The sequence below is a fragment of the Pinus tabuliformis genome, chromosome 1_2, assembly GCF_031772625.1.
Source record: "Pinus tabuliformis cultivar Carrire ecotype Pingquan chromosome 1_2, CPIR1, whole genome shotgun sequence".
Classification (NCBI taxonomy): Eukaryota; Viridiplantae; Streptophyta; class Pinopsida; order Pinales; family Pinaceae; genus Pinus; species Pinus tabuliformis.
The window spans coordinates 640,120,514-640,135,699 of NC_142298.1; positions in this window are offsets into that span (position 1 = coordinate 640,120,514).

Genomic DNA, 15,186 nt, shown 5'->3' on the forward strand with positions numbered 1-15,186 from the left:
CCTCCAAATCTTCCTTGGTGGAAATTTGTCTAAGCTACTCCAAGTATTCTTCTATCTCCTGCCTAACCTGGTTCTTGGGTTTGGCTTCAATGAGTGAGCCAATTGATGGGATCCTGTGGGACTTCACCAACAAATCTAGATTTTTGTATAACTGTGCATACAATTCCTTAATGTTACCAATGAATGAGGTGAGTTGTTTTTTGTTCTGGATCAACATCTGTACTCTTGCTTTCTCCAACTATACCTGTTGCTTTGTTTTCTTTCCTAAGCCAAGTGATTCCCCTTTGTATTGCATTGATCATTCATGCATGACAATGATTGCAACTTGTAAATACCTGAAAGTTTTAACAAAATAATTACACTTCTGTTGCAAGCCTTGGAAGTCGACAATTTCCTTATGCATGATAACAAGCTCCTCATAAAGATTATACTTGGTGTCTCCAAGTGTCTATACTTCACCCAGTATCGCTACCTTCATTTCCTCCAAATGGAACTATGTAGAAGTTGTGTTCTGAGTTATTACATGAAGGTATTAAACCTCTTTCTTGGCATCCTGCAAGTTCCTTATCATTTCCTTATCCTCTGCTATAAGAAACTTAGAATTTGACTTTGCTGCACCTGTGAAGGCCAAGTTGGCTATGAAAATGGCATTGGGATTCTTCTTGGTGTTGACCACAATCATCCTTTCTCTCATTAAAGTAGGATATGGGAAGTCAACTGCAAAAAATATTATCTATGCTTGTACAATATTCTTCTAAATTTCATCATACGATAGATTATGTGTCCATTACCAAATCATTATCAAGAGGAATAACTTCCTCTTCCTCACATGTAGTTGAGTCTACTACTGGAGATGACTGAATAGTGACCTACTGTGCTAGGAATCAAGTTGCCATCTTGATTTTGTGTCTCTGGTTCCACCTCCATGTCATTGATATCTATCAACTCTTCAATATACTAAGAAAGATCTTGGTCCCGCATCTGTCCACTCACCTCCATTGGTTGCCATTCCTGTTCTTTCTCTTCAACTTGCTTTTTTGTTGTTTCTTCTATTATTGTGTTTCGCCTCTCTTCTTCTTCCTGCTTCTGCTTTTCTTATTTTTCTTTCTTCTTGTTTTCTTCTTCCAATCTCCTCTTCTCTTCTCTCTTCCTCTATTCCGCTCTTTGCATCCTTTGTTTCCTCTTTTCCTCTATTGCTAAAGTAACTCTCATACTAGTTAGATCCAATTTCTTCTTGTGGCTTCATTGTCCCCCTTAACTATAGAAAAACCTTTCTCTTTACCTTATTCTATGCCAAGTTTCTCCCTTCTATTGGAAATTCTTCTGGAGTAGCTTCCTTCTGCAGAGTCACCTATGAAGTTCCTGCAAAAATGACCAAATCACAAGACTTGGATGCATTATAATAATTCTTCCAGGGATCCTCCTCCGACCATTGAAATGTCACAATGAGCCACTCGAAGTGAATTATTGCACAATGGTCTTTGCAAATACCATGGGGATAGTATGGACTAAAATCCTAACTATTGAATGCAAACTTCTCTATCGCCTTTCCTTCAGTATCCGCAACTTTCAAGTTCTTTATCTCATATAATCCAATTTGCACAGGAAGAGTTATCCAAGGTGCTATATTCTTCCTGTACAAAGTTGCTGAAAACCTTGTGGAGAGATGATATGAAACTTCTTGTGTGAAAATCTTATTGGTGGCATACCTTGGCAAAATATACAATGAATTCTATCCAACGAACACTCTAAGGAAGGTGCCATCCAGTGAGGAAAATTAATGTGCGACCTTTGTTACTGCTTCCATTTCCCCATGTGACATGCAAGGTGGCTCTTCCTCAATGATCATACTCTAGAACGAAATGAGGAAGTTGTTAGTTAGCTTCTCCATTACTGCTAAATTGTTGCAATCTGAGAGTAGTTTGCAATGAATGTGCACAGAAGGGTCTTGAGGTGTCCAAATCTAGTTCATGCCAAGGAGTGAATTGTGTGTACAGATTGCATCTAGTAAATATGCAAACATGTAAAATATCGCTTTCCCACTCTTGGGATGATTTAGGGTGTTAGCTACATGGATACTTAACTGTCAAGATAACAAGTCTAACCAGTTGAATGAATTCCCCTTGTTCACAACTTGGTTCAACAAGATTGTCCACCCTTTGAGAAAGGTTTCAGTGCTCTACTAACCATTGATTTTACAAGATAGGATGATCAACAACTAATAGGCCCTCCTGAGAGATTTTTTCTTGTAAGTATTGGTGGGTGTCTGTCGAAACTTTGATGGCTCTTTCACCCAACTTTTAACAACGTCTTTCATGCCCACATAGCTGTTGGTGGCATAGAAGTATGAATCCATGAGTGTTTCTAGCTTGGGAAAATGGTACATAAGATGGTAATCTACTGCCAGAAAAGTAGCAAGCTTCTGTCCACTGGCATTGCTCAAAGTCATAGTCTTCACATCAATATGTGAAATAATCTAGTTGATAACATTTTCACATGGGAAGGCTAGATATCTGCATGCAACCCTGTGTAGCCCTGATTTCTAGACATTAATGTATACATGTCAGTCCTCTAGATCTGCTTTGAAGCTCTTTGCTGAAAAATATTTGTTCACTTTCTGCCATCTAATATATGATTCCTTTTCCAAAAACAATTGGCTATCTAAATATACTGGCAATTTTACTGGTGTACTCTCAAATAATTCTATGGTACTATTTTTTGTGGTATCTTTTGAAGAAAATCTCTTGGGTTCCATGATAACAATGAATTTTGGAGACAAGTGCTCAACAATTGTGATACCTACAGGAGGAAAAGGCATTGATGGCAAGATTACATCAACTTTCAAAGCAAGATCAAGAAGCAAACACATGGACTGATGAGAGATATTTCATAATTCTCATGAGAAAGGGAGGGAGAATGGCTAAGGGAACTGTGAATTATGCAGTCTTAGCAGCCAATGATGCAGCCTAAGGCTTGATACTTATACACAATGTGTAGTTCAGCCTGGGGAGTGATAGGGAGAGACTGTGAATTGCATAGTCTCAGTGGCCAAGGTGGTAGGAATGAGCCTTAGGACTACACAATGCGTAGTTGGGCTAGCCTATATTGTACATTGCACAGTCTCAGAGGCCAAGCTCTCATCTTGAGCCTTGGACTTGCACAATGCCCAGCTGGGCAAGGTAGTGCATGGCCAAGTGAAGTGCAGATCTGCCTGGTGAGGGTGTAGGAAATAAGAATATCTAAGTGATAATGCAATTTAAAGTTCAGATCTAACTAAGTATGGATAGATCAATGTGAATCAAGTGTAGAGGCTCAACAATCATAAGGAAAAATAAATATGCAAGGAGAGTCACCAAAACGATGATCACCGGTGTGCAAAAACAAGAAAACTGATGTGACACTTATGAAAGGCAAACAAAAAACTGAATCAACACTTCTACAAGCTAATATAAGTTAAAACACTAGAAACCATGAAGAGAAACAAGAAATACAACTCTCACAAAAGCAAAACAACAAAAGGTGACATAAGAAGTGGCAAAATATGAAAAGAGAAAAACTCTCCTAGAAAAGCAACGAAAACTTCACCGAAGTATCCTTGATCTACTTAGGAATGCTAGAGCTCCAATATTGAATGTACGAATGAGCTCTGGGGCATCAATTAAATATATTTGGGTGGATTAGGATTTATGATGTGCATGCCTAAAATCAAAGAAAAAGTGACACTTGGTAGAAATTTCTAAAATAACGATTGCACCACCTTTGGGAAACTAATAATGACTCCCTATTTTCTAGGGATGATTTTTATTTTTTTATTTTTTGGTAAACTTGCCATGCACATTACCACGAAGGATTACGCAATTATGGAGAACTGGCCAACTCGATGGCTCAGCGATTTTCGCAGTTTCAAAGCTCAAGGAATGGATTATGCATTTTCTGAGCTTAGTGTTGGGATTCCATCCATGACTATCCACTTGTAAAACTCAAGGCTTAGCTACCATGACGGATTGCGCAAGTTCCATCATCAAGGTTGGCTTTCCTTCCCGGATTGCACAATTTCTGTAGGAAAGCCTAGCAATGCTGCAAGGTCAATTCAAAATGTTAGCTTGTGATTCAAACACATCAGATAAATATCAAATAAGAAAAAAAAAAAAGGAAAACCTAGAAGGATAAGTCTTGATCAAATCATTAAGAGTCAATGACACTAAACGATAAGTGCCTATGGACAGAAGGGAAGGCTCCAAAATCAAAGGATAGGAAATATTTTGGAGGGTGGTTGTAGCAGCTACAACATGTTCGATGACACTTATAAACCAACAAACACATGTTTCCCATGGAGCTTTATAACATAACTTGATGCAACATTTACATCATATCCATATGTTGAAAACACAAATAAAAACTCATGAACAGCAAACCAGTTATTGGAGCTTTATAACACAACTCAATCCTGTATGTACAACATACATTTGCATATAGACATAACCAAAACACAATATAAAAACATTTATCAAAAGACATATTTTCAACTAAGGAATAGAGAAGGATACATAACCCGCATCTAATCAACCATATCCTGTGTAGCTTTATTGGGCCTAAAGTGCTTCCACTGCTCTTTAACTTGCTCAATTTCTCAATTCTGTAGCATGAGCATCTTTTGCTACAATATTCACTAAGGTTCCCACTGAGATTCACCTTCTAGTTCCACCTGCAATAAAAACCAATCAATCACGTGATCAACATCTTTCACATAATTCTTAAGCAATGACACATGGAAAACATCATGGACTTTCACTATCAGAGGTAGTGCAAGTCAGTAGGCTATTGGTCCAATCCTCTCAAGAATCTATTGGAAACTAGATAACTATTGAGAGGGGGGCTGAATCAGTAGTGAGAGAACATATAAACTTTTCAATAAATTATTATTCTGTTAATCCATCCACAAACTGAAACAGACAACCATAGATCAAAGCATCAAAATAGAAAAGAAACCATAAAATCAATCAACAAAATAGACATAAGTGTTTATGGTGGAAAACCCTTCACCGAGAAAGAAAACCACCTTGGTGTTGTTGTGCTGCTATGTTTTTTTATTAATTGTTGAAAAAATATTACATGGATCGTCTTACTCCCACAATCCAGAAGACTCGGCTTCTTTCACAATATGTTGGTCCTTTCAGACAGGAAATTGTTTCTCTCTCGGATCTACAGACTACCATCTGTTGAAGGCCACCACGATCAATGATCCTTTCCCAACTGCCATTGGACTATCCAAATCCTATTGGATGGAGAAATATCTTCCTTCTACTGAATCCACCAAGTCATTATATATTGTGAAGCCTTTGTGCCTTCACTTCCTCCATGTGAGTCTCATTTCATATATATTTTAGACTAGGTTCTCAATTTGCCCAACATGAGAAAACAAACAACTACATCATTTTGTACATAAAATATGAAACAAAATATGACTCGGAGGAGAGAAATTATTCACTACATCATACACCAAAACACTTATGTCAAACACACCACAAGCTGTCAATTATTCTGCACTCTGCAATACATAAGATTTGAATTTTTCATACACACTCTCTAAAATACAATTTGAGTAGCTTAAGTAAATTCTACTCACTCACAATGCCCCCACAATAGCATACTCTCACACTCTCACAATAGCCAACCAAATAGACTCAAATATTTCTTCTCTTTATCGTTTTTTTTGTTGAGTCAATTAGTAAATGTTACAGGATATGGATCACTCAACAATTCTATTCACGCACTTCAGATTTGGTTGAGATAGGATTTTTTACCAAATCAGCCACTAACTCCACTAGCCCTTTGATATCTTCAACCTTGATCAACTTATATATACCCCACAAACTTTTTTGACCATATGTTTAAATATTCTGATCAAGAACATCGTTGTAGTACCAAAATTAGTTGAGTAGCGTGAGGAATGCAAATAAATTCAAATGAAAAAGCTCAACTACTCACACAACACAACCTCCATGTGACTGGAATTCCTCAGTCGCTCCCATAGGCCTACATGTAGGTGATAGGAGCTTTTCATCTGCTCCCACAATCTTGGGTCCATGCGACAGTGGATAAATATGGTACAAACTCAGTCAAATCAGCTCAAAAACTGCTCCATCCTCTTCTAGAGCTTGACAAGCCTCTGCAAGACCTTTGAATGTCACTAACACTTTAAAAAAACTTCACCAAATCATTTCCACATCACAGTCATCATCATCATTCAACGTAGGTTGACTAGGATCTCAACCAACAACCACACTAGAAACTAGGCCATCAAATTAATCCACAAGCACTCTTCCATCAATATGCAGTTCCAGAACTTGTCAAACATCCTCCAACACCTTTACAACCATCTAAAGCATCCACTAGCATATGTAGATCCTCTCTAATTCCAAAGTACAACATCATCAACATGGGACATGGAAACCATGGAGACCTAATCAACAAGGCCACTCGACTCTAACTCGTGTAGCAACCACCAAGACCTCTATGCAATAAAATGATCAAAAGGATCATCACATTTCTAAGCCAGTCCAACCTAGTAGACATGTTAAGGACACTATACACCTCAATTATCTACACATCAACCATCTGCATCCACACATACACATCAATAGCCAGGTTACCCAGAACCCAAACAACCAGGTTGATATCAATTCCAACCAACAACACATCTCCAAAACTGCAACACACATCAATGCCAACAATATTTTCCTTTGGCATTGATGTCAACCTTTGTTGAACTAATCATCTAAAATTGTCCTCTAAAAATTGATCAATATCCTCACATTCTCCCCCTTTTACATAAATGGAAAAGGGCTAAACATGTGACGGTCAAATGCTACATACTAATATACATGCAAGGGATTGCATAAAAAACATAAGCTCCACTCAAAAACCATATGAATTTGATGAATAATGGAGTGAAAGGATGCAAGATAACAACAAAAATCCCCTGGAAATATGTGCACTAAACTCCCCTTGGACACAAGTTATGCCCAAACATCAACACAAAAGTGCAGCAACATATATCTCCAATGGCAGCATGATAATGAGAAACAACAACAATAATTGGAACACATGATATCTCCACTAAAGAAATTGCAACATAATCCATGTCATAATAAGAGAAGCAGATCAAACCACCAATACATAGAAGCGGAAACATAATGTGACCAACTAGCAACATCACCTCCATAGGAGCAACAACATATATCCAACCAACTCAATGAACAAATCCACTCCACACTGAACTATCTAGGAGCAGAAAATCTCATACCAACAACAACAATGACAACACTAATAACATGCAAAAGATTACCATGCAACCATACTATTTCATCCAACATGCAATTTGTGGTAGCAACAATAAAAATCAACCTACATAATGAACGCAATTCCAACACAATCCAAATCCATTTGGAGGCACAAATGCTCCCCCTAGATGCATGATCCCTCATCATACCTAGACAATGCACATAAGAATAAATATTTATGGCTACCATAACATCATTAGCATCAATAAAGACCAAAACATAGATTCGCTCCAAAATATACATGGTTTCTCCAAGTAAAAATGAATTCGAATAGAAAAAGAGCAAAGAACTGGTAATAACACTTTAAACATCAAGGACTCCTCATGAGCACATGCATCTCCAAAAGTATGTAGATTTGTCTTCAAATAAACTTTCCTATATCGCTGCACAATTAAGAATATGCATACAACTCATAATGCAACCATATCCTCCCCCTAGGACCATGCATGCCTCAATTTTTGGTGGGAGATCCTTGCTGCTCTTTTCTCCTCAAAACTTTCATTTGTTGATTCTTATTTTTCTTATGCACTTAGCCCTACATATTCTCTTTTCTCTGATTAGATATCATGAAACACATGTGAAACTTGCAATCCTTGGTCTTATGGCCAATATTATCACATACAAAACATCTAATGTGACCAAGGAATAGAGGAATAAGATGATGTCTTCTATTGATATAATTTCCATTCCTTGCATGTGCCCTGTAGTCAATATCCCTATGGCCAAAATCATTGCATGAGAAACAATAACCATAAAAGGGACTATTATACCTAATGGATGGAGATATTCTTTTCATGCATGCCTGATGTGGCTTCTCCTTTGGATTCTACTTTTTATGAAGAGTTTGATCTCATCATTACTGCAAATTTCTTCTATATGACCACGAACTCCACAATTATAACACTTTCCAATTCTATTCTTCTTCTTGGGCCTCCTTCGCTTATTATGTTGCTTCTTGCATGGCTCATGGATCTCATTATTTTTGTTGCAACTAGGTGCTCCAACAATTTTTTATTTGCTTGTATATGCTTCAATACTAGTTTTCAACCTCTCCCATTCTTCTCTTGCAGAAATTGTTTCACTCTTCAATTTTTGAAATTTGTCCTTCAACCCCTTATACTGCTTCCTCATTCTATTTTCGATTTTTCTTCCCTCTTCCTGCTAAGTTTTTAGATCTGAAATTTCTTCTTTGTATGCACACTCCTTTTTGTCAAACATTTGCAACAACATTTGGTGGTCTTTATTTTCAGCCTTGAGTCTCTGAATCTATACTTCTAGTTCCTTCATTTTCTTGTGAGGAGGATTGTTAAGTTATGGTATGTTCTATGCTTATAACAGTTTACTTCTTTTTATTATTATATTCCACAGATTAGCAATCACATGTACATAAAGTAAAGTGCAGATAGAACATTAAATGATCGACAGAAAACAAGCCAAGACAAGAGACACAAGATGTGGCAACTAGCCAGGGACAAACCCCACAATGTGTGGGGAAACCCTTTGATCAAATCTTATTTTATCTTCAATAATTCAGTAGAGAGAAATAGTACAATAAATCTGATTCATATAAGCAGTAGCAAACCCTAGATCAGCAGCATCAGCATTAGCGGCTTCATTATCAAACTAGGGCAAACAATATCTCACAAATCGACTGTCGAATCGGCTTGATTCCACCACCAAAAGTTGTGGCTTCAAGAGGAGGTTCAGATGAATCTACACTGCAATTCAAATGAGGAGATCTTTTAGTCCACGCAGGTCAATCTTTACTTCTGCGGTTGCAACTTCAGTTTCAGTAGTTTCCGGCTTCAAACAAGGGCAGTCGATATCTTGCAAACCGTTCATGGGATTGACTTCATTCCACCACCAAAAGTTGTGGCTTTCAGAGGAGATCTAGATGGACCTAAAGCGCAGTTCTAAAGAGGAGATCTTCTAGGCCACGCAGGTCAATCTTTACTTCTGTAGTTTCAGCTTTAGTTTCAGCAGATTTCGGCTTCACATGTGTGAGAGAGAGACCCTTTTCTGCATAGTAGAGAAGAGACTCATTTCTATGCAGTAGATAGAGAGAGATGTGATGAGATGAGTGAGTTCAAATGAGGAAAAGTCCTCTTATATTTATACACAACGTTGGTGGGTGAATAGATGCGACTATTGGGCTTCTGAGCCTACATGAGTTGTAGGTCGGCTTGATAATAATTCCATAATCAAAATAAATTCATATCTCCATGAATACTTATCGAAATCGGATGACCTTTATATCAATCCTACACCTCTCGACGAGAGGAATCTAATAAAAATATTATCAGCCATGAATAAGATGACCCACATGAAGTTCCTCCCTGGTTGCCAATTTTAACACTCCCTCTCAACTAGGGAGAACTTCATCTGCAATATGTCTATCGGTCGTTACTATTCATCCATCAAATGCACTACCCTGTACAGCCTGACCCTTGCCCTTCTCTACTCTATTCTGCTTGTTCTGCTTTGTCTTGTTCTGCCCTATACTGATCTGTACTGTTTTGCTCTATTCTGCTCTGCTCTTACATTGTTCTGTTCTGCTATGCTTTTGTTTGAATTATGAAGAAGAAGAAATGATCGAGGATGTATCATACTGACTAAAAAGTTAGTGTCAGAGTATGTACCACTGGTCCCAGACCAGTCTCAACCAACCCGAAGTCAGCGTCATAGTGAGTACAACTCCATTGGTCCCAAACTAGTATCATCCTCCACTGACTCAAACTCAATCTTAGAGTGCATACTACTGGTCCTAGACCGGTTTCAACCGACCCGAAGTCAACTTCATAGTAAGTACCACTCCTACCACTGATCCCAGACCAGTATCGCAGTCTTAGAGATTGTACCACTGGTCCCAGACCAGCCTCAACCGACCCGAAGTCAGCGTTATAGTATGTACCACTCTCACTGGTCCCAGACCAGTACTGCATTGAGATGAAGTCAGTCTCGGAGTATGTACCACTGGTCCCAGACCAGTCTCAACCAACCCAAAGTCAGCGTCATAGTATGGTACAACTACTACCACTGGTCCCAAACAAGTATCATTGATCCTAGATCAATGGAGTTCATCCTAGCGTAGGGAGTACGGTAGATACAACGATGCATCCATCGATACTACTATGGTCCCTAACTTCATTTCCCTGCTCATTGATCAGATGAGAGGTACTTCCCATGAGTCCTAGACTGCATGGGTAGGATGCCTCGACAGGAGAACTAATCAATCCTGTCCTCACAGGAGAATACATCAATCCTGCTACAATCGCCATGGAGAACACATCAGTCCAAGCCACCATGGAGAACACATCAATCCAGGCCTCATAGGAGAACACATCAATCCTGCTACAATGTCGCCACAGGGTGTACATGTATACCACCAGGGGATAGTGAATCATCCTGTGGTCATATGCTGCTCCAAGAAGCACCCCACACCCCCCTGGAGCTCCCAGAGCTCAATGCATCATACATGACCCTCATTGGAGGGTCTTTGAACAACTCCCAATTGTTCTCAGAAAGTCAAAAATTTTACTTTCCCAAGGGGTTTTGTCAGAATGTCAACAACTTGTTCATCTGTACCGATATGTTGTAGCGTTATAGCACCCTGCTGCACCATATCTCGAATACAATGGTATCTGATATCGATATGCTTGGAGGAATCATGAAATACGAGATTCTCTGACAAACGAATCCCACTCTGGTTGTCACAAAGGATCATGGTGGTATCCAATGTAAATCCAAATAGCTCACTGAAGAGCTTTCATAACCAAACTGCCTCACAGGAAGCCATGCTAGCAGCAATATACTCTACTTCGGCGGTGCTCAAGGCCACTGAATTTTGTTTCCTGCTCATCCAGGATATCGAAGCAGATCCCAAGGAGAAACAACACCCGGAAGTTCTCTTACAGTCCTCCACATTGCCTTCCTAGTCAGCATCTGTGTATCCAAATAATCTCACATCTCCGACAGTGTATCTTAACCCATAAGTGATAGTGCCACGAAGATACCTCAGTAGATTCTTAGCACCAATCCAATGTATGTGGTGGGGTTCAACCATATGCTGACTCAATGTGTTGACTGCAAAGCATATATCTAGATGGGAGTTCACTAAGAACATTAATGCTCCGACGAGTTGCCAATACTCAGTAGCATTTCATAAAATAGTTCCAGCAGCACTACCGCTTAACTTCTTGAAGTAAAGCACCATCGGGGTAGTTACGGGCTTGCATTCCACCATACCGAATCTTTCCAATATCTTGACCACATATTTTCCTTGAGATAGGAAAGTTTCTCCTGGCTTCTACCACACTTCAAGTTCTAGGAAGTAGTGCATCAGTCCTAAGCCCTTCATTTTAAATTCAGAAGCCAACTCCCTCTTACATTTGAGAATGAGAGGGTCTGCACCTATTAGAAAGAGGTCATCCACATACAATACCAGTATGAGAGGTTTATCATCTTCAACCTTAAAGTAAAGTTTAGGATCAGCTTCACTCCTAGTGAATCCTAGCTTCATCAAGTAGCTGTCGATCCTCTCATACCATGCTCGGGGTGCTTGCTTCAACCCATAGAGAGCCTTCTTCAACCTGCATACATGAGATTTTCAATCATAAATTTCAAATCCTTCAGGTTGCTCCACGTAGACCTCTTCTTTGATCGAGCCATGCAAGAACGCAGTCTTGACATCCATCTGATGTAGGTTCCATCCTTGTGAAGTGGCAAGGGCTATGGTCGAGCGGATGGTCGTATATCTAGCAACAGGTGAAAATATCTCATCATAGTTTATACCTTCCTTCTAGGAGAAACCACGAGCAACAAAATGAGCCTTATACTTTTCCGTACTTCCATCTGTTGCATGCTTTATCTTGTAAAGCCATTTGGAAGTAACAACTGTCTTGTCTTGGGGTCTAGGAACTACTACCCAAACATCATTCTTCATGATGGAATCATATTCTTCGGTCATAGCATCCTTCCATACTTGATTCTTGACGGCATCTGAGAATGATGAAGGCTCATTTTGTATGATCGTGCTCATGATGGTCAGGTATCCCTGATACCTATTAGGTTTCTTACTTTCACAAAAGGTTCCTCGGGGTGCAGCATGTCCTTCAGCATCATCAAGTAACCCCCTAAGCCATGAAGGCCTATTCCTAGAAGAGGAAGGTTCATATGGAGGAGGATCAATCGGATCCATGGGTTCTTCTACATCAGGCATTGATTCATCATCCTTTTCTTTCGGTTCCCTGGTGTTGACTTCTTGAGAGCTCCTCAAAGTTGGAAGATTGTTCACCTTGCTGAGAGCCATATCTTTGTCGAAGGTGACATCATGACTAATTACGACTTCCCTTTGACCAGCTACATAGATTCTATAGCCTTTAGTATTTTCACCATAGCCCACAAAAATTCCCTTCTTTCTAGATGCACCCAATTTATTTATTTTCTCTTTTGGCACATGAAAATATACAGGGCTTCCAAAAATTCTAAAATGAGAAACATTAGGTTTCTTATTGGTGAACTTTTCTTCAGGAGTCTTGGAACCCAATGCTTGATGAGGGCATCGATTTTGTACATATAGGACAGTGTTTGCAGCTTCAGCCCATAGAAACTTCAGAAGTCTTTGATCATGTAGCATGGCTCGGACAGCTTCCATAATTGTGCAGTTCTTCCTTTCTGCCACACCATTCTGTTCAGGAGTATATGGTGTAGTAGTCTCCCTCTTGATGCCAGCCTCTTTACAAAAATCAAGGAACTCATTAGATTCATATTCATTCCCATTATTAGTTCTTAAGATCTTGATCTTCTTTTTGGTTTGATTCTCGATTAGGGCTTTGAAGTGTTGAAACCAAGGGAACACTTCATCCTTCTTTTTCAAGAAGTATATCCAGGTCTTTCGAGAGTAGTCATCTGTAAAAGTGAGATAATATGAATATCCTCCCAAGACGTTCATAGGAATCATACCTGATATGTCTGAGTGAACTAGTTGTAATATATCAGAGGTCTTGCTTTGACTTGAAGGGAATGGTACCCTTTTGAGCTTTCCTTCGGCACATCCCAGACATACACCTTCTTTCTTTACTTGGAATTCAGGCATCCCTGTTACCATCTATCTTACATCGGGTAGAGCTTTGTAATGAAGGTGGGCAAACCTCCGATGGCAAATTTCGGACTGAAGTGTTGTGTCACAAGACATGACACCTAGCGGACTTCCACCGACCTGATATAAAGAATCAACTGGAAACCCAAGAGTGAAAGAATCTTTAACATTATTTTTCCATATAAGTACCTTACCATAGCTAAAGGTTACCTTATAGCCTTTGCCTTCCATTGCCGAGATGGATACCAGGTTCTTTTTGAGATCAGGTACATATAATACATCTTGTAAGCGAATCGTATTACCTTGATTCATTTTGAGAGAAACATTGCCTACACCTTTCACTGGGTATTTCATGTCATCTCCAAGGACAATTTCTAGGTTAGTTTCTTTCTCTACCAAATTATAGAGTACTTCTTTGTAACCAGTGAAGTGTCTTGAGGCACCACTATCAATGATCCTAATTCCCATTGAGTCCGAAGGAGCGGAGGTAGATAGAGCAGCTGGTAGATAATATTCAGCCTACTTATTGTCAACAATGTTAGGTTCATACCTAGAATTTCTAGCCTTCTTGAATGGTTGCCCTCTTCCTTGATTTCCCCAATTCCTTTTACCTTTGCTGTTGAGTTTTCCATTCCTTCAATTACCATGAGAGGGATTTTGATCATCGTCATGGTGAGAGTCCTTTCTATCAAGGCATTCCCTTGCATAGTGACCTGCTTTATTGCAAATGAAACATCGTCCTTTTCTTCGACCCTTAAATCCAACCTTTCTTTTTGATTTAGACCCAGAATTATTTATTTTCTTAGCATGAGAAGAAAAAGCAGGAGGAGGACCTTTAGGCAAGGGAATTTCCTGCTCTTCTACCCTTGTTTCTTCTTGAATGCATCTAGCCATTAATTCCTCGAAACTAGGAATTACATTATTGTTCAGAAGAGTAGTCCTGAACACATACCATTCAAATGGTAATCCTCCAAGAGTTGTGAGTGCCATTTCTCTGTCAGTAATAGTTTCCCCAATAGGTAGGAGATCGTTCTTGATCTCAGTGATTCTTAAGAAGTATGCTTGCATACTTTCATCTTTACCATTCTTGATTTCCTCTTATTTCTAAGAGACAAAACTTGATTTGCATAATTAACTTTAAATAAACTCACCAATCTATTGTATATTTCCTTGGAGGTGTCTAGATCAGAGATGTAGGCCACCAAGCGCTTGTCGATAGAGTCTCATATGATCTTCTTTGCTCTAATTTCTCTGTTCTTCCATTTGTTCCTAACAGTAGGAGGGGCATTTGATGGAGGCTCAAAAATATTGCCTCTTACGCGACCCAACACTCCTTGATCCTCTAGGGTTAGATCGATAGACATCTTCCATCCATGATAGTCAGCTTTCTCACGGAGCTTGTCTTCGGCAGGGAAGAGTGTTGAGGACCCCATAGTTCTTTTAGGATATCCTTTCCAATCTTCTCTTCGATGATTTCTCTTGCTCTTGCTCGAGCTTTGTCTTCACCTCAGCTCTGATACCATGTTAAGTTATGGTATGTTCTATTCTTATAACATGTTACTTCTTTTTCTTATTATATTCCATAGATTAGCAATCACATGTACATAAAGTAAAGTGCAGATAGAACATTAAATGATCGACAGAAAACAAGCCAAGACAAGAGACACAAGATGTGGTGGCTAGCCAGGGACAAACCCCACAATGTGTGGGGAAACCCTTTGATCAAATCTTATTTTATCTTCAATA